At 49.5% G+C, this 23,164-nt stretch overlaps 2 protein-coding genes across 2 annotated transcripts in view; one reads left to right on the top strand and one right to left on the bottom strand.

Moving 5' to 3' along the window:
* The window catches only part of LOC144807670 (uncharacterized), a 329,338-nt gene that overhangs the window by 83,257 nt on the left and 222,917 nt on the right, over positions 1 to 23,164 (bottom strand). The gene's annotated exons all lie outside the window — the stretch shown is intronic.
* The window catches only part of LOC144807669 (uncharacterized), a 50,179-nt gene continuing 29,406 nt past the window's right edge, over positions 2,392 to 23,164 (top strand). The window contains exon 1 of the mRNA XM_078673303.1: positions 2,392 to 2,573. The gene's annotated coding sequence lies outside the window, so the exon portion shown is untranslated. The remainder of the gene's footprint in view (positions 2,574 to 23,164) is intronic.

Raw genomic sequence — 23,164 nt, 5'->3', positions numbered from 1 at the left:
TGAGGGGGGTCCTAGGAGCAGTGTGCCTTGGGAGGAGTGAAGTATTGTTAAACTGAAGGGGCGGTGAGATGCTGCTGCTCCAGAGTGTGAGGTGAGGGGGGGTCCTAGGAGCAGTGTGCCTTGGGAGGGGTGAAGTATTGTTAAACAGAAGGGGCGGTGAGATGCTGCTGCGACAGAGTGTGAGGGGTTAGGGGGGTCCGGGGGGCAGTGTGCCTTGGGAGGAGTGAAGTATTGTTAAACAGAAGGGGCGGTGAGATGCTGCTGCGACAGAGTGTGAGGGGTTAGGGGGGTCCGGGGGGCAGTGGGCCTTGGGAGGGGTGAAGTATTGTTAAACAGAAGGGGCGGTGAGATGCTGCTCCAGAGTGTGAGGTGAGGGGTTGGGGGGGTCCGGGGAGCAGTGGGCCTTGGGAGGGGTGGTGAGCAGTGCTTTAAATGGGCCGGTACTCACTGGTACTGAGGACCAGCACTTTTTATTTGTAACTTCCTGAGTACCGGCACTTTTTCCTTGCCAAGGAGCGTACCGGTACTCAGGCTCTATTGTACTTGTGCTGCTAAGAATGAGGGTGTGTGAACGACACTCTCAGCCAAAGAGCCACTGTAGCCCTGTGCCGAGCTGCTGCTGAATCATTCAGCAGCAGCTCATTTACTTTTTGTTAGTGTGGCAGGTGTAGCAAGTTTAGTATGAGTGACAGGGTCAGATCAGACCCTGCACTATATATCACAGGTGTGAAATTGTGCAGGTACTGAAAGTCCAGGCAACTGGCTGGGAGTCTGAAAGAAGAAAGCTGTGGGAGGTAGGAATTGCAAACAGCGTTTTTAATTCTGTTGTGAGCCTTTTGTGCCAGCTCGGGCTGCCACAGGGGGTGGGGGGTGGAGGTGCATGCACTGGCAACAACCTGCCATGCCAGTGCGCAACACTTGCATCACCCTCTCTGCCTGCCATTATGCTCCATGCTTCTGAAAGGTAAGGAAAAAAACGTGCATTTGCTTTTCAAATGTCCGATCTTACAGCAGCCACTTCCAAAGCCCGTACATGCCAGGAACCCGATTCAAAGTCCCATTCTCTCGATTTTTTTTTTTTAAATCTCCCACTTTGCTCTCCTGAAATGTTGGCATGTATGATTGAAGGGTAAAATGATTACTTGACATATGGTAGTAGTGTCTTGATCTAATCATGCCCCGCCCTCAGCTCCGCCCCTTGCCACGCCCCCTCTCTCAATTTGCTGAGTACCTGCACTTATTTGTTCCCATGTAATGCAGGGGCGGTGAGGAGCTGCTGCGGCCTGAAGGGGTTTGTGGCCGGACACGCAGCAACAACAGAGTTTATTTAGGTTTTGTGAGAGCGCTCATGTTGTGATAGAAGGGAAAGGTCATGAGTCACCACGAACGCAGGTGAAACTAAACACTAAACGTGAAGGGAAGGAGCTGCAGTCCCCACAGACTGTAGGAATCAGAAGAAGTGAGGCGCGGAGCGGTGATCAATGTACAGTGAAAGGACTCAGATGGACCCCAGCGTGTGCACTGGTACAGACTGGAGAGGACCGAGAGCAGCGCGGACACGAGAGGAGGAGCCAGGGGAGCCCCCCGCGCCGGGCACAGCAGAGCAGTGAATCCGAGCTGGGGGCACCGATGGGGAGGGGGAGGCCGGGGGGTGGGGGCAACGCCCGTGAGAGGGGGTGGCTTCTCGGGATGCCGAGCAGTCAGTGGGGGGATAGTGCGGCCCCTGGAGCTCGGCGTGTCAGGCGGTGATCCTCGGCAGACCGGACAGTGTCCTCCCCCCTCCGCAGACCAGCTCCTGGGAGGGGGGGGCGCGGGAGTGCAGGGCTACAGCAGGGGTGGAGGGGCTCTGCAGCAGAGACTGGGCTATGGATCTCGGCGCCTCCGGTGACCCTGGGCGGTCGGTGTGTCTCCCAGGGAGGGGGTCGGTGGGGGAAGGGCAGCACGAGCAGCAGAAGACACTGCAGTGGGGGGGGGGGGGCATGAAGGCCGCTGAACAGGGCACCGAGGGATCTGATCAAGAGGCTGAGGCCAGGTGCCCCGCGGGCCGGCGCCGCCCTTCACAAGACCGAGAGGGGGCAGACTAAAATGAGGCACCGGTCATGGGAGGGACGCACTGAGCGCGTGACCCGCGCGCTGACCCTCACAGCTGCGTGCCTGGACTTTGCGTCACGACCCAGGGACCTGTGAAACGCCAGAACAAGCCCACGTCACGAGAACGTGGAAGGAGCGTAGCACCCGGACGCGCCGAAGGTCAGCTGTGAACCGCTGACCCCACTGACGAGGAGTGCACGAGGCCCACGCCGCCAGCTGACCCCAGAGACGAGGAGTGCACGAGGCCCACGCCGCCAGCTGACCCCAGAGACGAGGGGCGCACGAAGCCCACGCCGTCAGCCGACCCCAGAGACGAGGGGCGCACGAGGCCTACGTCCCCAACTGACCCCAGAGAGGAGCGGTGCAGGAGGCCCACGTCACCAACTGACCCCAGAGAGGAGCAGTGCACAAGGCTGACGTCACCAGCTTAACCCAGAGAGGAGAGGTGCACGAGGCCCACGCCACCAACCGACCTGACGTGGGTACGTGAGAGACAGGGGGGGGGGAGCTCACCGTTTTTTTTTTTTCGGAAGTGAAAATTTAATGGGAAGGTTGGAGCTTTTTAAAATGTGGTTTTATTGCTAAAAGACATAACAATATTGTTGACTATCATACTAATTTGTATTTTCTGTTCCTATTGCATCCTTTTTTTTTTGTGTCTGAGTATTTATCTCATATATTTAAAAAAAAATGTTTTATTGGCATTTGAAACAATACTTACAATTTCACTGCCACGTTAGACAGCGCAATATGAACAATTGTACAACCATTTGTGACGGAGTTTTACCCCAACAGTGTTTAAACATAACCAGTATTTGACTCGGCAGCATTTGCAGTGACCAATTATACATAACCTGCAGCAGCACATCATTTGATTATATTAGTAGTGACGCTAATCAAACTGTGTGTCAGTGGAAGCCAGTCTTAGTAGGTATTGACGTACAGGTTACCATATATCCCTGGGTCTTGGCTCAACCGGTATCACCTCTACATATAATACAAGATTTTCATTACAATAAACCATATCCTTCACCCAATGCTTAGTCATAGGAGCCAACGCACTTTCCCAGTGCAGCGCGACTTGGTGCTTGGCCAATTACAGCGCAGCGCGCATACATTTTCCCATCGCACCCTTTAAGTGAGGTACATGGCATACATACTGACGGAACACACTGCAATACAATCCCAGTATTTTCCTGTAGGTATTGCAGTACCCCTTCCCAGAATAACAGCACTCGTCTGCACCCACACGCCAAATGTAAGAAGTCAGCTTCTGGCTGTCCGCATCTTTTACAGTTACTAGTTTCTCTAAGGCCACATCTGTGTAGTTTAACATGTGTGTGGTAGACTTGGTCAATGTATTTGAAATGTATGATGCACAAGTTACCATTAGGTGTGAGGGCACCTTTCAGCTTGCAGATATGGTACCATTCCATTTCTAGTAGTGGTTGAGTTAAACTGCTATTCGTTACTAGTTTACGTCTAGTAGGTGCAACCAGTAGCGTTTGCAGCGCCGCCAGCACCGATGGTTCAGATGGGTACGTGGTATAGTGGGCTTTGATCGCTTGCCGCAGCCTTTGAATGGTAAAATTAAACAACAGTGAGGGATTGGTTATGTAACTCAAATCTTCTGTCATGAGGAAGTGCCCATCTGGGTATATGTCTCGCATAGTCGCCATGCCCGCTTATCTCAATGTCCTTAGTGGACCTTTTTCCCTCGTCACCGATAAGGCCGCATGATGTGCAAGGGGCAGCGCTGGGCATAAACCAGGAGCCTATTAGTCATTTTGCCTAAAGATTGCCATGCTGCAATAGTCGTGTCTATCGTATTGATTTCAGTTCGCGGCGTACCTCTGTTTGTATGTGTGATGACACCAGATAACAGGGTTGAGTGTACATCCCCTTCTTCCATTGCGACATGTGGAGTGTAATTGTTCGGTTTAAACAAGTAGTAGGCATATTGTGCCTGGGCGGAAAAGTAATATATAAAGAGGTCCGGAGCACTGAAGCCTCCTCCAGCGTAGTCCAGTGTGAGTATTGTCCAGCTTACCCTGGCCACCCCCCCTCCCCATATCAAGCGAGTGAGAGTAGAGCGGACGTCCCTGAAAAACTTTGGTCAGCTTAATTGGGATGTTACAGAATAAATATAAAAAGCGTGGTAGCACAACCATTTTAATGATCGCTATTCGATCTGCCAGGGTGAGTGGCAGCTTGTTCCATCTATCTACCTGCTGTTTGAGAGCGGCCTATGCTCTGCCATGGTTCTCCCTGATCACCAGTTCGGGTTCTCGGTGTATCCACACACCCAAGTATTTCACCGGGTACGTAGTCCACAGCAAAGGGTAGTCCATAGTTGCGGGGGCTTGTTAGTGGTATAACTATCGATTTTTCCCAATTTATTTGTAGTCCTTAGAGTCCAAACCGAATATATTCCCTTAACAACTGCAGCTGATACCGATCCGGCTCCCTTCAAAATAACACCATATCATGCTGTGTACAGTGATATACCTACCGGGCGATGTAAGAAATTCAGTGCAGATTCTCTGTGGCGCTGCCGTATGATGCAAGGCAGTGGCTCTAATGCCAGTACAAACAGGAGAGAGGGCAACCCTGATGGGTACCTCTATATATTTGAAATGGGTGCGCTGTCAGTCCCCCCCACTCGCACCAGCGCCACAGGGCTGCTGTACAAAAGTAATTTCCAACCCAGGAACAGTGGCGGGAATCCCATGCGGCGCAGTACATGGAACATGTCACTCCACTCAATGGAGTCAAATGCTTTTGCCGCGTCAGGAGGACCGTGGTGGCGCTGGCATTTCAGGGTTCAGTACATGGAACATGGCAAAGATAGTTCTCAAATTATTAGACGTGGAGCGCTCCGGGATAAATCCCGATTGGTCCAGGAGAACCAGGTTGGGCATGAGGGGCTGAAGCTTGGTAGCTAATATTTTCTCCAGTATCTTAGCGTCCAAGCTTATCAGAGACAACGGCCTATATGATTTGCACCTGTCCGGGGCCTTTTCTTTTTTTAACAGTGTAATTATCAGGGCTTGGCGGAGGGACGGTGGCAGTACACCCGTTTCATGTGCCTCTGCATACATTTCAAGCAGATAAGGCGTAAGCAGATCGATGTATTCTTTATAGAATCCAGTCGTCAGCCTGTCGGTGCCCGGCGCCTTTTGGTTGGGCATCGTGCATACCACCGCCTTTTATATCCGCTTCATCTATGGGGTTGGCAAAGATTGACGGTGGCCACCCAACAGCCATGCACAGGCGATGTCGGATAGATAGGCGTCCGTCGCACTCCCCTGTGCTGTGTGTAAATCAGTAAAATCTGCGGAATTGTTCCACTATCGCATCAGGGGCGTACTGCTCCGTTCCCTGCTGGTCTGCGAGCTTAGTTATGTGGTGATAGTCCTCACAAATTCTTATTATAGTGACCAAATCTGCCTGGGCGCCCTCCCTCCCCATAGACTCGCGCCACATGTCTGCGTGCAATGTAGCGGATCTCCGATTCTGCCAGTGAGTCGTATTTCCTTTTTTGGTCGTGTATACAGGCTAGGATTTCAGGACAAGGATTGTCTGTGTATTGCCGTTCTAAACCTGTTAGTGCTCGGCCTGTGTTAGTTGGCCTCGAACATCTTCAAGAATGCCCACTGTATTGCTGATACAAATCCCTCTAATAGTCACTTTGAAAGCTTCCCACAGTGTGGATGCACTGTCCACCGTACTCGTGTCTACAGCAAAATATTGTTCAATGGCTTCCCTGACCGTATTATTGTACAGCGGATCTAAAAAAGCATGCGCACGGAAGCGCCATATGTATGGGCAATGTAAATTAGTCGCATGTTTAAAGGCAAGCAGCATTGGATTATGATCCGACAATGTGCGTGGGAGGATCGTGACATCCGTAACCCAGTCATTGGCCCTCTCACTGAGTAGCCAGTAGTCCAATCGGGACCAGTATTGTGTGCAGGTGTAGCATTCGTACCCTCCTCAGCTGTACTGTTGTATAGCATTTTAGGACCCTAGTGTAATTTTCCCAATTCATGCCCTTATATAGGTATAAATCACCTCGCCCTAATAGAGGCATAGAAGTCATAACCATAGCCCATGCAATCCAAATAAAGACATGGATACTTCCACTAGTTCCGAAAAGCCACAACGATTTCTTGGAAAAGCTCGCCTTCCGCAGTCGGGGACTTCCTCTTGTTTGAATATTGATTTTTCCAAGAACTCATGGAGTTTTCAAAGAACTGCCATTCTCTGATGTCGTTATGATGTCCAACCGTACGTCAAAATCAGCACCTTCAAGGTATAAATATACCCACACTTGCCGTAGCAAACACACGGTGGTGCGGAGCAGTTAGACTATCTACTTGCCCGACGCAGCTCGCTACAGCAAGTGCCGAAGGAAGCCGACCCTCCAGCTGAGGCACTGAGAGCGACGCTGTCTTTTCTCTTGCCGAGAAATCCAGCTCCCGTGTTTCCAAGCTCCCCTTCCGGGGTGTTGGGAAATCGAGTCCCAAAACAGAGAGATACCAGACCCTTCCCATAAGTGCTGGTCAACAGGACTATAAAGCCATGCCTCAGGCAGCCCCTTGTAGAGCCTGGAGTAAAGTGGATAAAACTGCCCTTCGAACTAAACTGGTTTGTTCTATCCCCCTAAGTTCGGCCAATGTGAACATTGCAGTTAATATCTACAATAGCTGGTTATCTGATGCCATTAGTGAAGCGGTTCCTATCAAGCATATCTCTGGTAACCGGGCGGCGCCATCTGCACCCTGGTTCTCGGATCTTCTTCGTAAAGAGAAACAGAAGTGCCGCCGTTTGGAATGGCGTTGGCGTCTGAACTACTACGATTCCGACAAACAGATTTACAGGACTTCACTCAGGTCTTATAAGGCATTAGTAATCCCAGAGAAAAGCAAATATTTTAAAGCCCAAATTGACTCCGCAAAATACTCCAAAGAGCTGTTTGCAGTCATAAACAAATTAACGGTCCCCAAGGCTCTGAATAAACTGGGCAGTCAACAGTTTGTGGATGTCAAGGCTTCCAATTTTAAAACCAAAGTACTGGATATTGTCCGCAATTTTAAAGACGGCCTGGGTGCTCAGCCGGCTCCTAGCACGCAGGTAACAGCTGCCGGCATGAGCAGATTCTTAGAGTTTTCCCGTGTCAACTGAGACAGCGAGCCATTATATTTTGGCCTCTAAATCGGGCTTTCCCTTGGACCCCTGCTCGTCAGCTTTTTTGATGGAGCTGGCAGACCTGGTGAGTCCCGTGTTGGCAGACATCTTCTACAAGATGTTTTCCTCAGGAAGCTTTCCCACTATTTGGAAGGAGACCTCTGTTCTCCCGCTACTTAAGAAACCCTCCTTAGATGCATCTATGATATCAAACTATCGCCCCATTGCACGCCTTCCTCTTCCAGCCACAATAGTGGATAAAATTATGAACATCCAATTGACCCAATTTATTGATGACAATGGGTTGTTGAGCCACTCTCAGTTTGGCTTCCACAAGGAACATAGTACAGAGACAGCACTCATTAAGGTGACCGAAGAAATTAGAGCAGTCATGGACCTTGGAGGTACTGCGGCATTAATCATACTCGACCTCTCCGCCGCATTTGACACCGTTGATCATACTCTCCTGACCCACCGATTAAAAACTTTAGGTTTGGATGGCATGGCGTTGGCCCTGCTGGCCTCTGTTTTGCAGGAGAGGAGATCAACAGTGTCACTCGACGGGTTTAATTTGGAACCTTATGTCCTACCTTGTGGAGTTCCGCAGGGAAGTTTGTGGAGCCCACTGTTGTTCAATGTCTGTCACTGAACTTGCATCACTGGTCAGGGATTACGGCTTCTCATTAACATTGTACGCAGAAGACTCACAGATTGTGGTTGCAGCTCATAAGAAACAGAGCTCCCCTGCAGTGCAGTTTTATGACTGCATGGCCGCCATTAACATCTGGATGAGAAGTCACTGCCTTAACTTAAACTCCGAGAAGACGGAAGTGTTGATTTTTGGCAACTTGCAACCTTCCTGGAGTAATCTCTGGTGGCCTGTGGAAATGGGCCTCCCGCCCATCCCTACGGCAAAGACAAAAAATCTGGGCATTTTGATAGACAACAGGCTGACGTTTATCCCTCAAACAAATGCCATCGTGTCTGCCTCTCACTTCCTGATAAAAAAAATCAGGAAGGTACTTCCCTATATCCCGGAGGAAACCAGGAAATTGGTCATCACCTCCCTGATACAGTCTAAGTTGGATTATTGCAATGGGCTTTATTTGAATGCCCAGATGCAGTGCCTGAGAACTTCAGGCTGTCCAAAACTCAGCGGCCCGCCTATTGCTGTGCCTACCCCGGCATAAATCCATCTCAGAAGAGATTCGGAAGCTTCATTGGCTTCCAGTGATGCAGCGGATCAAATTTAAGGCGCTTTGTGTGGCCTTCAAAGCTCTGACACAAAAGGGTCCGCTGTTCATGCGGGTGCTCTTTGCATGGTACCAGCCAGGCAGATCACTCTGTTCCTCAGATGCAAAATTTCTAATAGTGCCAAAAATTTGGACTTTGCATTGGGGAGGATGGAGTTTCCAGCACGGCACTTCTAAGCTGTGCAATCTGCTGCCACCAAAAATTAGGAAGACCAGCTCTCTTATGAGCTTTAGAAAAAATCTTACAACCTAGTTGTTTCAGTGAGGGGTGTTGGTTGGGGCTCTGCTCATGGTTCTAGAGCCGAGACACCATTTTTGGTATTTGTGCGTGTTGGACCTGCGATGGGCAAGCCCAGCACAAAGGGGGTAGCTTGGCTCAAGTGACAAGGCAAGTGAAGGCTGTAGTGTTAAGCCGGCTCTGACCCAATAATAACTCCTTGTACATCCACACCAAAAAGAAGGACACCACACCACTGCTGTAGAAAAATACGATTCCTTTATATAAAAGTTCTTTTTTGTAAATAGGGTTGACTGGGAAAGCACATATACATTTCTTTTGGTCATACAGTTCTGGTAATAAATAGTATTAATAAATAGAATAACTTCAGGGATGAGTATCACAATAAATATCAGAATAAATATCAGAATAAATATTGGTTCATTTAAATAAACAACCACATGTTTCTTCTGGTATCGCTGCCACCAATTAAATACTTTAGAATCATTAAATGTGCAATACGCTTCAAATGGGAAAGATAACTCTTACAGTTTATGCTGTTTTCAATGACCGGGTATACGGCTTCTCTGAGCACAAAATAAGGTTTGGGACTCTTTAATAATCACTCAGGGCGTATGCGCGTATGTCTAAAAGGCAAGGAAACACAGTAAATACATCATTTGCACTCGGCGGTCACCGGGATAGGATCTCTGCTTTGCCGGTGAAGTCTATGCGCGCCTACGGGCTTTAGCACCACTTGAGCACAGGCGGCACCAGTTCAAAGTCTTTAGACTGACGAACGGGCTGCCGGAGAGGTCACACAACATTCGCGCACAGTCAAATGAATGCCGGTTCACAGTTCCTTCACAGCGCTGCATTCACTATGAAGAAACGGGCCCACCTCACATCGGCTGCAATCAAAATACGATTCAGTCGGGCACAGCACTTCTCTCGTTAGCGACGGGGCTCTCAGGGGCTCCACGGACCTCCCTCCGACCTCCGCATACAGGGTGGTTCCCACCCACAGCTACAGCTCCCGGGTCACTGGGGAGTGGCAGAGACGCTAGTCCCGCCCAACGAAGGCCGGCCTTTCCCCGCCCCGGCACACCACCTCACCTTCAATCTGCGCAGGAAGCGCTCTACGCTGGTGGGGCTCGGAGACGTCCGAGCTCCCCTCTAGAGGCACCTGTCGCGAAGGGGGCACAGCTGACGATCGCGGTCACGGCGAACTTGCTCTCGCCTCGATAAATCGATCACAGTTCACCACCGGGGGGCGGGGAGGCACACGAATCTGGCCACAGTCTTTGGGGGCAATGAGGTACTCGCTGGGCAGGCTCTGTAGGCGCTAGATCACTTCTCACGTAGCTGACTGGAACGCCAGTCAGACACAACGCCGGCAACCCTTTGCTGCTCTACTGCCTGCGCTACCAGCCACCTCAGGGTTCAACAGGGCAGGTGTCAATCTGGTGTCAAGTCTGGAATCTCTTAATCTCCTCTTCTCTAGTCTGAACTAAAATGGCCGCCAGGGACTGGGCCTTATATAGCCAGTGCCCTAGGGTACTGGCACGAGCCAGAAGGTTCTAGAACCTTCTCTGGCTGTGACAATGACAAGGCACTCTTGAGGGGTATTTAGGACACTCACAGCCACCGTACTGGGGTTCTAGAGCAGCCATTTTGTGTACCTGAGGAAAATAAAGGAATTCCTGTCAGAAATGCGCGCCAAACAAAGGGCGCCAAAACCTCAAAAGGCCAGGGTTCATGAAGGCGCCAATGGGAGTCACTTCACATGAGGAAAAAGGGTGTCCACCATTTTAGGTTCATTTATACAGGTTGACAACCCCAGTTTGTAATGCCACAGGTTTGGGCCAGGCGCCTTGTAAATAGGTGCCACAAACCTTGTGAGCAACTGGGCATCAAGGAACATCTAACCCCATGAGACAACACATAAAAAGTCCTGGTAGACAAATAAAAAGCGACACATTTTGGGAGGTACAGGGGAACAAAAGAAATCATAGTGGTGAGGGGACTCTCAGAAGCAGACGGGTCTAACACGCGTCCCCCCCAGCTGAAAGTGGGGAGAGCTACCCAACCCCTTGGGAGTCCTCAACACTAAGGCGGAAATACCTGGAGAGACCGTCTGCATTGGCGTGGTCAACTCCGGGCCGGTGTTCCACCCGAAAGTCCATTCCCTGTAGGGAGATAGACCACCTCAACAGTTTGGGATTTTCCCCCTTCATTTGCATGAGCCAACGAAGGGGTCGGTGGTCTGTCTGAACAAGGAAGTGTGAACCAAACAAATATGGTCGCAGCTTCTTCAGTGCCCAGACCACCGCAAAGGCTTCCCGCTCGATGGTACACCACCTCTGTCCCCGGGGAAGCAGTCTCCGTGACAGAAAGACCACGGGTTGATCCAGACCCTCTTCATTGAGTTGCGATAGCACCGCCCCAATGCCAATGTCGGATGCATCTGTCTGGACAATGAACTCTTTTGAAAAATCTGGAGCCTTCAGGACTGGAGCTTTACACAATGCTTGTTTCAGAGTGTCGAAGGCTCGCTGGCAAGCCTCCGTCCAAATGACTCTCCTGGGTTGCTTTTTGGCCGTGAGTTCTGTAAGGGGTGCCACGATAGTGCCATACCCCTTCACGAATCGTTTGTAGTAACCTGTGAGGCCCAGGAAGGCTCAGACCTCAGTCTGGGTCTTGGGGGGTTTCCAGGCCATGATTGCCTCAATCGTCGCCTGAAGGGGCTGCACCGTTCCCCGGCCCACCAAGTGTCCTAAGTACACTACCGACCCCTGTCCAATCTGACATTTGCTGGCCTTGATCGTCAAGCCAGCCCGTTCCAGGGCCTGGGGAACGGCTTGCAAGTGCTGCAAGTGATCCTCCCAGCTGCTACTGAAGACAGCTATGTCATCCAAGTAAGCAGCAGAGAATGACTCCATCCCGGTGAGGATCGTGTTCACCAGCCGCTGAAAAGTGGCAGGAGCGTTCTTGAGCCCAAAGGGCATGACGCAAAACTGGTAGTGTCCATCAGGTGTGGAGAAGGCTGACCTTTCCTTGGCTCCATTAGACATGGGAATCTGCCAGTACCCTGCAGTGAGGTCAATGGTACTGAGATATTGGGCAGCTCCCAACCTGTCAATCAATTCATCCGTCCGAGGGATCGGATGAGCATCCGTTTTGGTTACCGAATTTAGTCCTCGGTAGTCCACACAGAATCTCAATTCTGGTGTGGTGCCAGGTGGGGCAGCTTTAGGAACTAACACCACTGGGCTAGACCAAGGGCTACTTGAAGGTTCGATGACTCCTAGCTCCAGCATCTTAGCTACTTCGCTTTGGATACTGGCCTTCACCTTGTCAGACAGCCGGTAAGACTTTGACTTTACAGGTGGGCTGTCCCCTGTGTCCACGTCATGGGTACACAGGTGGGTCTTACCCGGGACAAGGGAGAACAGAGGAGCGAATGACCCCAAGACCTGGCGACATTCCTCCTGCTGCTCAGGAGTCAGGGTTGGCGAGAGTTTCACTCCCTCCACTGACCCATCCTTTTCTTGAGACGCAAAAAGGTCGGGGAGAGGCTCCGTGTCCTCTTCCTCCGATCCGTCAGTCACCATAACCAACATGACTTCGGGCCTCTCGTAGTGGGGGTTGAGGCGATTGGCATGTAACACCCGATGCGGATGTCGAGGGGTCTTTACGTCGACCAGATAGGTAGACTTGCCCTTCTTCTCCAATACCTCATAGGGGCCTGTCCAACGGTCCTGGAGGGCACTCAGCTCTCCAGGCTCCATCACCCACACCTTCTGGCCAGGCTCCAACTCCACTGGGTGAGCATTGTGGTCATACCACGTTTTCATGACTGCCTGACTGGCTTCCAAGTTGTCAGAAGCTTGCTTCCACAACTTAGCCATTTGGCTTCGGAAGGCCAGCATGTAGCTCACCACATCCTGGGGAACTTTCCGGGGAGACTTTTCCCAGGAGTCCCTCACCAGGCTGAGAGGTCCACGTACAGGGTGCCCGTACAAAAGCTCGAAGGGGCTGAAGCCCACTCCCTTTTGCGGCACTTCCCTGTAGGAAAAGAGCAAACAGGGTAGGAGGACGTCCCATTTCCTCCGCAGGCTTTCGGGTAGACTTCTGATCATACCCTTCAAGGTTTGGTTGAACCTTTCCACAAGACCATTGGTCTGTGGGTGATAAGGAGTGGTGAACCTGTAAGTCACTCCACACTCCTTCCACATGGCCCGCCTATATGCTGACAGGAAGTTGGTCCCCCTGTCAGACACAACTTCCTTGGGGAATCCCACTCGGGTAAAGATCCCCATCAGGGCCTTGGCCACTACTGGTGCAGTAATGGTTCTCAGAGGAATTGCCTCTGGATACCTTGTGGCGTGATCCACCAGGACAAGGATAAACCTGTGACCGGATGATGTAGGTGGATCTAGGGGCCCAGCAATGTCGATGCCCACCCTTTCAAAGGGGGTGCCAACGACGGGAAGTGGTTCCAGGGGAGCCTTCAGCTTCGTCCCTGTTTTCCCACTGGCTTGGCATGACACGCACGACCGACAGTATGTGTCGAACGCCACCCTCATTCGAGGCCAATAAAAGTGGGGGACAAGCCGGGCAAAGGTCTTGTCCTGACCCAAGTGTCCTGCCAAGGGAATCTCATGAGCCAACTCTAATAGGAAGGCTCGGTAACACTGTGGGACTACCAGGGCCCGTGACAATCCGTGCACTGGCGCCCTGGGTTCACTGTAGAGGAGACCATCCTCCCAGTAAACACGATAGTTCCCAGACTCGTTACCTGCTGCCTGGGCTTCAGCCTGTTGCCTCAGACCCTCAAGGGTGGGACATTCCCTTTGTCCCTTGCTCAGTTCCTCCCTGGATGGTCCTCCTTCCACTCGCCACTCAGCGGGGATAGGCAAGTCCTCCAACGGAACCGTGTCCTCCTCCGCGGACTCCGGGTCCACCTCCACAGGTGGCCTATCCGTCTCACGGGGCAGGGACATCGAGGCAGGCTCCTCCTGTCCTCGAAATGTTCCCTCATCAGCAGCTGGGTGGGCCATTGTTCCAGGCTCCAACCCACGCGATTTCTCCTCCCGAGCAGCCGCAGACCTGGTACTCACACAGGCCCAATCAGGTGTACCCAGCATCTCAGTATGAGTCCGGTATTCCACCTCCTTCCAAGCATTGTGCTCCATATCATTGCCCAGCAGACAATCGACTGGCACGGCGGGGCTTACGCCAACTCGAAGTGAACCTGCAACCCCTGCCCACTCAAAGGGAACCTCGGCCACAGGATAGTGGCCCATTCTGCCGTCAGCCATCGCGGCTGGATGAAGTACGCCTGGAATCACCTGCTCTGAGGACATCAGATGACTCCTTACCATAGTCATACTGGCTCCTGTATCTCTCAGAGCTTCCCCTCTATGGCCATTGATGGTGACCCATTGCCCATACTTGGTAGTATTTGAGGGCACCTGGATCTTTGGAACCACCTCCCGATCACCCAGGGACACTAAGGTGACACCCGCCCACTCCCCCCCCTTAATTAAGGGCATCTCTTCCCCGAGCGCTACACTAGCGACTCCCGGGGCCTTTCCTCCAGTGGGAGGGGTGGTCTCTTTGGGCATTTCACGTCTCCCTTATAATGTCCAATACCACCGCACTCATAGCAATGGATAACCCTTGGCTGCTGACTCTGGCCAGGATTAGGGTTCTTCTGCGGGTTAGCCTTAGAAGTGGAGAAGAAACTTTTCCCCTTAAAGGTATTTTGGGGGCCTTTGGAGAACTCCTGCTTCTTGTTATCTCCCCCCTCTTTCTTCTGGGGAGCGCCCTGTCCGGACTTCTGAGAATCTCCTCCCGTCCCCTTCGTGGACACTCGGGTACTTGCCCAAATGTCCGCCTCCTCAGCAAGCTTACGGGGGCAAGTAAGTTTGCTGTCTACCAGGTGTTGCCTCAGCTCGGGAAGACATTTCTCGAGTAGATGTTCCTTGAGTATCAGGTCGTACAACTCTCGATAGTCCTCCACCTCATTACCTTGTACCCACCCATCCAGGGCTTTCTTAGCAAAATCCAGGAAGTCAACCCAATTCTGTGAGCTCAGCTTGTGGCTGCCCCTAAACCTTTGCCGGTATTTCTCGGGGGTCAACCCAAACTTCCTGATGAGCGCCACTTTCATGGCGGGGTAATTAACCTGTTCCTCCCGGTCTACGGCCAATAGGGCATCCCTACCTGTCGGAGGCATGTACCGGTATAATCCACCACCCCAATGCTTCTCATGGATCCCATGGGCTCTTAAGGAGACCTCATAGGCTGCCAGCCACTTGGCTATGTCGTCTCCAGCGGTATAACTGGTGACTACGTCCTTGGGTAAATGGGGCCTGGGCTCCCTGGCAAATTCCTTTGACTCGACACCCTTCGGAGTGATGTTAGGGGCCTGGAATTCGAGTTCTCGTAGCTTGAACTCGTGTTCCATCCTTTTCCTTTCCATCTCCAGCTTGGACTCCTGTTCCAACCTCCTCCCCTCCCTCCTTTCTTCCAACTCCATTTTTGCTATTTCCCACCTTAACAGTCTTTCCTCCCTCCTTTCAGCTAACTCGGTTTCTGACAACCCTCTCGATGACACACTGCTGCCCTCCCGTGAGGTTGCCTTGGGGCTGATTGACATCTCACCCACCCCCGGGGGACATTCCGCAGTCCTATCAATGACAGTACCTCTGTCCGATTCCTCCTCCTCCACTCCTCCACCGTTCCCTCCGTGTGTGCTTCCACCCATGCTCGCAGACTAGTACGGAGCTCCTCTCTTTTGGCCCCTCGCCTGACAAACACTCCCCTCTCCTGACAGAAATCCTTGAGCTGTGCCACAGTATAGGTCTCCAGCTCTGACATTTCGAATTCCATCTTGTCAGTGAAAAGTGTGGACAACCACCCCGAAGTAGGTGACCAGGATAAGAACTTTGAGGGTCACTTCCACCCACCTCCAGGAAAGAATTTGGAAAAAACAAAACGTTGAATTGGAGGGCCGCTAGGAGAAAACTCCGGGTGTGTACCTGTGGTGCACACTGAATTATTATGGGGTTCAAAACAAGCACGGCTCGCAATCCCACCCGCTGAGCACCAATTTTATGTTGGACCTGCGATGGCCAAGCCCAGCACAAAGGGGGTAGCTTGGCTCAAGTGACAAGGCAAGTGAAGGCTGTAGTGTTAAGCCGGCTCTGACCCAATAATAACTCCTTGTTCATCCACACCAAAAAGAAGGACACCACACCACTGCTGTAGAAAAATATGATTCCTTTATATAAAAGTTCTTTGTTGTAAATAGGGTTGACTGGGAAAGCACATATACATTTCTTTTGGTCATACAGTTCTGGTAATAAATAGTATTAATAAATAGAATAACTTCAGGGATGAGTATCACAATAAATATCAGAATAAATATCAGAATAAATATTGGTTCATTTAAATAAACAACCACATGTTTCTTCTGGTATCGCTGCCACCAATTAAATACTTTAGAATCATTACATGTGCAATACGCTTCAAATGGGAAAGATAACTCTTACAGTTTATGCTGTTTTCAATGACCGGGTATACGGCTTCTCTGAGCACAAAATAAGGTTTGGGACTCTTTAATAATCACTCAGGGCATATGCGCGTATATCTAAAAGGCAAGGAAACACAGTAAATACATCATTTGCACTCGGCGGTCACCGGGATAGGATCTCTGCTTTGCCGGTGAAGTCTATGCGCGCCTACGGGCTTTAGCACCACTTGAGCACAGGCGGCACCAGTTCAAAGTCTTTAGACTGACGAACGGGCTGCCGGAGAGGTCACACAACCTTCGCGCACAGTCAAATGAATGCCGGTTCACAGTTCCTTCACAACGCTGCATTCACTATGAAGAAACGGGCCCACCTCACATCGGCTGCAATCAAAATACGATTCAGTCGGGCACAGCACTTCTCTCGTTAGCGACGGGGCTCTCAGGGGCTCCACGGACCTCCCTCCGACTTCCGCATACAGGGTGGTTCCCGCCCACAGCTACAGCTCCCGGGTCACTGGGGAGTGGCAGAGATGCTAGTCCCGCCCAACGAAGGCCAGCCTTTCCCCGCCCCGGCGCACCACCTCACCTTCAATCTGCGCAGGAAGCGCTCTACGCTGGTGGGGCTCGGAGACGTCCGAGCTCCCCTCTAGAGGCACCTGTCGCGAAGGGGGCACAGCTGACGATCGCGGTCACGGCGAACTTGCTCTCGCCTCGATAAATCGATCACAGTTCACCACCGGGGGGCGGGGAGGCACACGAATCTGGCCACAGTCTTTGGGGGCAATGAGGTACTCGCTGGGCAGGCGCTGTAGGCGCTAGATCACTTCTCACGTAGCTGACTGGAACGCCAGTCAGACACAACGCCGGCAACCCTTTGCTGCTCTACTGCCTGCACTACCAGCCACCTCAGGGGTCAACAGGGCAGGTGTCAATCTGGTGTCAAGTCTGGAATCTCTTAATCTCCTCTTCTCTAGTCTGAACTAAAATGGCCGCCAGGGACTGGGCCTTATATAGCCAGTGCCCTGGGGTACTGGCACGAGCCAGAAGGTTCTAGAACCTTCTCTGGCTGTGACAATGACAAGGCACTCTTGAGGGGTATTTAGGACACTCACAGCCACCGTACTGGGGTTCTAGAGCAGCCATTTTGTGTACCTGAGGAAAATAAAGGAATTCCTGTCAGAAATGCGCGCCAAACAAAGGGCGCCAAAACCTCAAAAGGCCAGGGTTCATGAAGGCTCCAATGGGAGTCACTTCACATGAGGAAAAAGTGTGTCCACCATTTTAGGTTCATTTATACAGGTTGACAACCCCAGTTTGTAATGCCACTGGTTTGGGCCAGGCGCCTTGTAAATAGGTGCCACAAACCTTGTGAGCAACTGGGCATCAAGGAACATCTAACCCCATGAGACAAAACATAAAAAGTCCTGGTAGACAAATAAAAAGCGACACATTTTGGGAGGTACAGGGGAACAAAAGAAATCATAGTGGTGAGGGGACTCTCAGAAGCAGACGGGTCTAACAGTGCGCTTTATAAATGTCATTATCCTGATCAGACAGCAATCGAGCCAGATGGGTCACCTCCATGTTAGGAAGGCCTCCATCCCTGACACCAAGACCCTGTCCAACCTGCTGTGTGTGTTATGAGCAGGTATACAATTTCTGCGTTCGATGCCAATCGCTCCATATGTCCGTTATTCCCAAGTCCTCCATTACCTCCCGATGCCTCGTGGCCATCTCCGGCTTATTTCCCTGTCTAGGAGGGTGCCTGTTCAAGTTTGAATCCAACACTCAATTAAAATCCCCCATCCAGAGAAGAGGAGCGTCCAGATCCAGGGCCAGTATGTCTTGTATGGACTGATAAAAGCCCGGATCGCCTATGTTTGGGGCATAGATATTTAGGATAGTGATATCCCGTCTGTCAAGTATCACCCTGAGTAGGACATAGCGGCTGTTCACGTCGGCTTTCATGTACTGCAGACAAACGGCGTCCCAGAAGCCACCCATATCAATACACCCCTTGCAAAAGTAAAATAGGATGAGTGAAATATCTGGCCTCTTCATCATTTTTAGGTCTCGCGACCTGTCAATGCGCATGCGCATTGAGCGGAGCGAGACTATAGGGGCTTAAACAGACTTTAACTAACTGGCAATTTGATGCTGTTCCCGTGCGCTTTTAGGTCAATGCGCAAGCGCATTGACCATCAAATGCTCGTGCACAGCATCAAATCGTCAGCCATCTGTTGCCCAGCTTGGTGCCGCTCCACCCCCTGCGGCATCAAAGGCTTTCACTGCCGGCCGGCCGTGCTTTCAGTTTGCCGCTCCACCCCCTGCGGCATCAAAGGCTTGCTGCATTGTTTTCACGGCCGGCCTCCGGCCGTGACTCGCATTTCTCCTTCCTTCGTGTCAGAGTTTACACATATTGGTTGGTCTGTGAAATGAGAGGAATGTGTTTGCTGGCAATCATTTTACTTTTCTTTTTACTGACTGAGTACTCGGTCTACCAGAACACTGGAGCACACCTAATTTTATAAGCATACTGGTGTATTTTCTCATGACTAGATGGTGCATTAAAAATTTAAAGTCTCACTTGGGTCTCATAAGGAAAACAAATAACCATTAGCACTTTAAAAGACTTAGATATGAAAAACAGGGCCATGCGAACACCAATAAGTACTACACCAATCGCACAACAAACTTCAAAGGATGCATTATTTTGTAGAAACAGAAACGGCTAAGCTTAATGATGCATCTGCACCTTACTTACAATATCAAAGCAATACTTTATCCATAGTGCCAAAACTAAATAAGCTACCATGCAACCAATAGGCTTGGCTCTTTCAAACTGAAAGTGAATGTTCAGTGACCGACAATTTTGTGCATGTGACTGTGCGAATGGGGGAGTAGGCGAATGTTTTAATGAGTCAGAGTGAGCTGGATGGCTAAGTGAGTACAAGAATGAAGGAATATGTGATTGTGTGGATTAGCAGATGAGAACTTTATAGAGATATTACAGGGTAAACGACTGAGTGTACTGATGGTTGACTGATGTAGGGCGTGTAGGAATGGTAATGAGCAAGTGCAGGTCACACTAATAGTAATAACAGTATTATAAAATGTTAAAAACTACCTATTTCATGCCAGTGTTTGCAGTACAACAAGGAAAGGTACCGTTCTTTTAAGAATGCCTACATTGTCATCATTCTTGCTGCTACATCAGTGCAAGCATTATACAGATGTGGGCACCACTATTTCAAGAATGCCCATCATATGTAAGGAATTTATTACCATTAATCATGTTTAGCTATAACCCTTTGATGCATTTTCAGATCCTCATGTATTAATCAGAAGTGGACGCTGCATTGTCCCCTTCACTAAGTAAATCACTCATTCCTCTTGAATGCTCGTTCAGATTTGTACTTCGAAATCTTCAGTGTCAGGCCAGCATTGCAGTATTAATTAATCTCAGAGCATGTTTAGATGTACACCATCACATAATGATTAAGGCATGCTGAAAATGTCACCTTCACTCACTTATCATTAGTTCACACCCGCATTAGAACCATCACTTCGTAATACTGACAACATTCCGTTTGCAAGCAGTTCAACAACGTCACATTTACTGAAATACAGCACATCTATCTGGTTGCAAAGTCATTTTGGGGACAGGTGAAGAGGCCGGCCGTGCTTTCAGTTTGCCGCTCCACCCCCTGCGGCATCAAAGGCTTGCTGCATTGTTTTCACGGCCGGCCTCCGGCCGTGACTCGCATTTCTCCTTCCTTCGTGTCCAGCCCCCCTCCCAGCGCTGCCTTGTTTGTAGAAAGGCATCAAGCCTTCCTTTCACTATTTAGTTAAAGATTATTTCTACTTTCGTTGTGTGGTTCTAATCAGTCAGTTCTCCCCTAGTTTCTGCTGCTTGCCCAGCTTTAGGTAATCACGTTTTATTATGAGATTATAGAATTTACTCCTCTCGCAGTGAAGGGTGCTTGAGTGAAGTTCCGTAGTGTTACTGAGTAAAGTCTGACTAACGGGTGACGGTCACGCACTAGTGTCAGCAGGTGTGCACGAGTGGTGTCACCCCTGCTTCAGCCGTAAAATCGCCCCGCAGACTGCTCAAACAAGCATTGAAAATGCAATAGGTCTCACCTTTTATTAAGCGAAAGCCATTTAATTTGCTAATGGTATCGTATTGCATAGCAAATGGCTTTAACTTAATTAAAGGCGAGACCTATTGCATTTTTAATGCTTGTTTTTTTTGTCAACCTACTGGCTCCCACGTCATCCAGGTGGGTTTCTTGCAAGCAGGCCACTCAGACGTGGTGTCGCTTAAGAAACCTGAGTACTCTGTTACCTTTTGTACCCAATCCCCTTACATCTCAACTAAGGAACTTAACCTCCATTGCCATAGCGATATCTAGCTTGGTGTTGTCCCAGTCTCCAGCTGTGCACTCCACCCACATTCCACATGTGCTGCATATACCAACTACTAACAAACCGAGCAAACTGTGCCAGGCTCCCTCCACCCCCCAAGGACCGGTAACGTGCAACCGTGCTATCGTCCATGCCCTCCCCATGCTTGTTCCAGGATGTGCGCAGCTTCCCTCGCAGCCCAACATGGGCCACTGAACTTCCCAAATTAACCAGCCTCACGACCTAGCCCGCCCATCACTATACCTACAAAATACCCGTCCAGGGAAGTGTAGTCCAGCGGGGGTCCCCAATAAGGTTCCAGTACTCTCAATGTTACATTTGGATTGTCGTTTCCCCTCTTGCCACTCCAGGCACCTCAGTTTCCACCCCCCAGGCTGTTCACACTCATTCTGCCCCTCTCCCCACCACCCCAGTAGTAAACGGGTGTGTAAAGAAGTAACACTTCTTGTAAATAGTTAAAAGTATGATTTATTCTTATAAAAGGATCCCATCCATTAGGTTACAAATCTCAATACAGCCAGTCAGCTCCAACTCCAAACTCTTTCTAATCATAACATTCTAATTAGGCTGCTGGCACTGATGTAAGAACATTCTAATCTAAAAGGTGTAGCATCAAGATGCCACACATCTCCCTTCCTACAATAAAGTAATATATACAGTAGAACTACTTAACAAAGTCTTTCAGATGTGCTGGTTCACGAGTGATCCTTGACGTCTTGCGAAGACACAGAGATAGTCCATCATGACGAGATGAATCTAAAGATGAATCAGGATTTAAATCAGAAGGGTTACTACCGGAGATCAAATCCTTTCTGATGACCACCACTCTGTTGAGATTCCAAATACGATGATCAGCCGTCTTAATTGCATTTTGGAAAACCTTGATGACTTGAATAGGTTTCATGAACATAGCAGACATCTTATTCTTATTAGATGGATTTTTTATGAGAACCCAATCTCCCACTTTAACACAAGTTTTCTTAACACTCTTCCTCACATCAAAAAGTCTTTTCCTATTTTGTATTCTTTGAGCTTCACGTAATTTCCAGTCAACATGATCATTGGTAGAATTCAACCTGGGTTGTAAATCATTAACCCATGCTGGTGTTACCAATGTGTTGGCTCTTCTAGATCTAAAAAGCTCAAAGGGAGACTTATTGGTTGTGGCATGTGGAGATAATCTATACACTTTAACCTTTTTAAAGATATCGCACCTCCAGTCGGTACCTGAAGATTTAGCCATCCTAGTAGTCTCCTTAAGTACTCGGTTGAACCTCTCAACTATGCCATTGGTTTCTGGGTGGTATAAAGATGACTTCTTGTGTCTAATGCCATGTTTGGAAAGAAATACCTCCATCTCTTTTGAGACAAATTGACAACCATTGTCTGTAAGTATAATGTCAGGAATACCTTCCCTGTCAAATAATTTTTCAAGGAAGTTAATAACATGTTTTGTTTCAATTCCATGCGTGATAGCTATCTCAGGCCACCTTGAGTAAAAATCAACTAAGACTAAAACATACCAATCAGATCCTGATGATGAAATAGGCCCTAGAATATCTAAACCTACTTCTTTCCAAGGTGAATCTGGACGATCTCTAATGATCATGGGTTGTGTTTTTGGCTTGGCTACTCTGTCACTTAAAGCACATTGAACACAATCCCTAACTGTCCTTTCTACTTCTAAATCCATCCCTGGCCACCAGTAGGAAGATCTTAACGTTTCTTTAGTCTTAGAAATGCCCATGTGACCAATGTGAGCTAACGAAATGAGTTCATTCCTTATGGACTGTGGTGGAACTAACCATGTCCCCCTCATTAATAAACCATCATGTTCCGCCAACTGATCTTTGACATGCCAGAACTTTTCTAACATTTCATCTCCTTTGTTCCTACACCTCCAACCTGTAATAATACGTTTCAAGACTTCCACAAGAACTGCATCAACTTCTAAGGCTTTGTCCCATTTTCTCTGTCAATAATACTATCTTGTATGGAACACACCAACTCATCCTCTTCATCAAAGTCATCCTTCTCGCTAGACTCTCCAGATGGAACAAGGCGAGACAAAGCGTCAGCAACCTTATTTTCTACTCCAGGAAGATACTTAACTTCAAAATCATAATCTTGTAACCCTACAACCCACTTAGTGATTCTACTAGATATAGCATCTATACCTTTCTTCATTAGAATTTCACATAAAGGTTTATGATCTGTCCTTATTTCAAAAGAAGTTCCCCACAATAAATTTTTTTATTGTTTGACAGACCAATACACTGCTAATGCCTCCCTCTCAACAACAGAGTATCTACATTCTGCACCTCTTAGACCCCTTGACAAGAATAAAATAACTACTTCTCCTCTTTCACTCTTTTGGACCAAAACAGCACCCAGACCGTTTAAACTGGCATCAGTGATCAAAACGGACCTCCGAGCAGGATC

Source organism: Lissotriton helveticus, chromosome 1_2 (assembly GCF_964261635.1).
Source record: "Lissotriton helveticus chromosome 1_2, aLisHel1.1, whole genome shotgun sequence".
NCBI lineage: Eukaryota > Metazoa > Chordata > Amphibia > Caudata > Salamandridae > Lissotriton > Lissotriton helveticus.
This window is presented reverse-complemented; position numbering and strand designations above follow the sequence as displayed.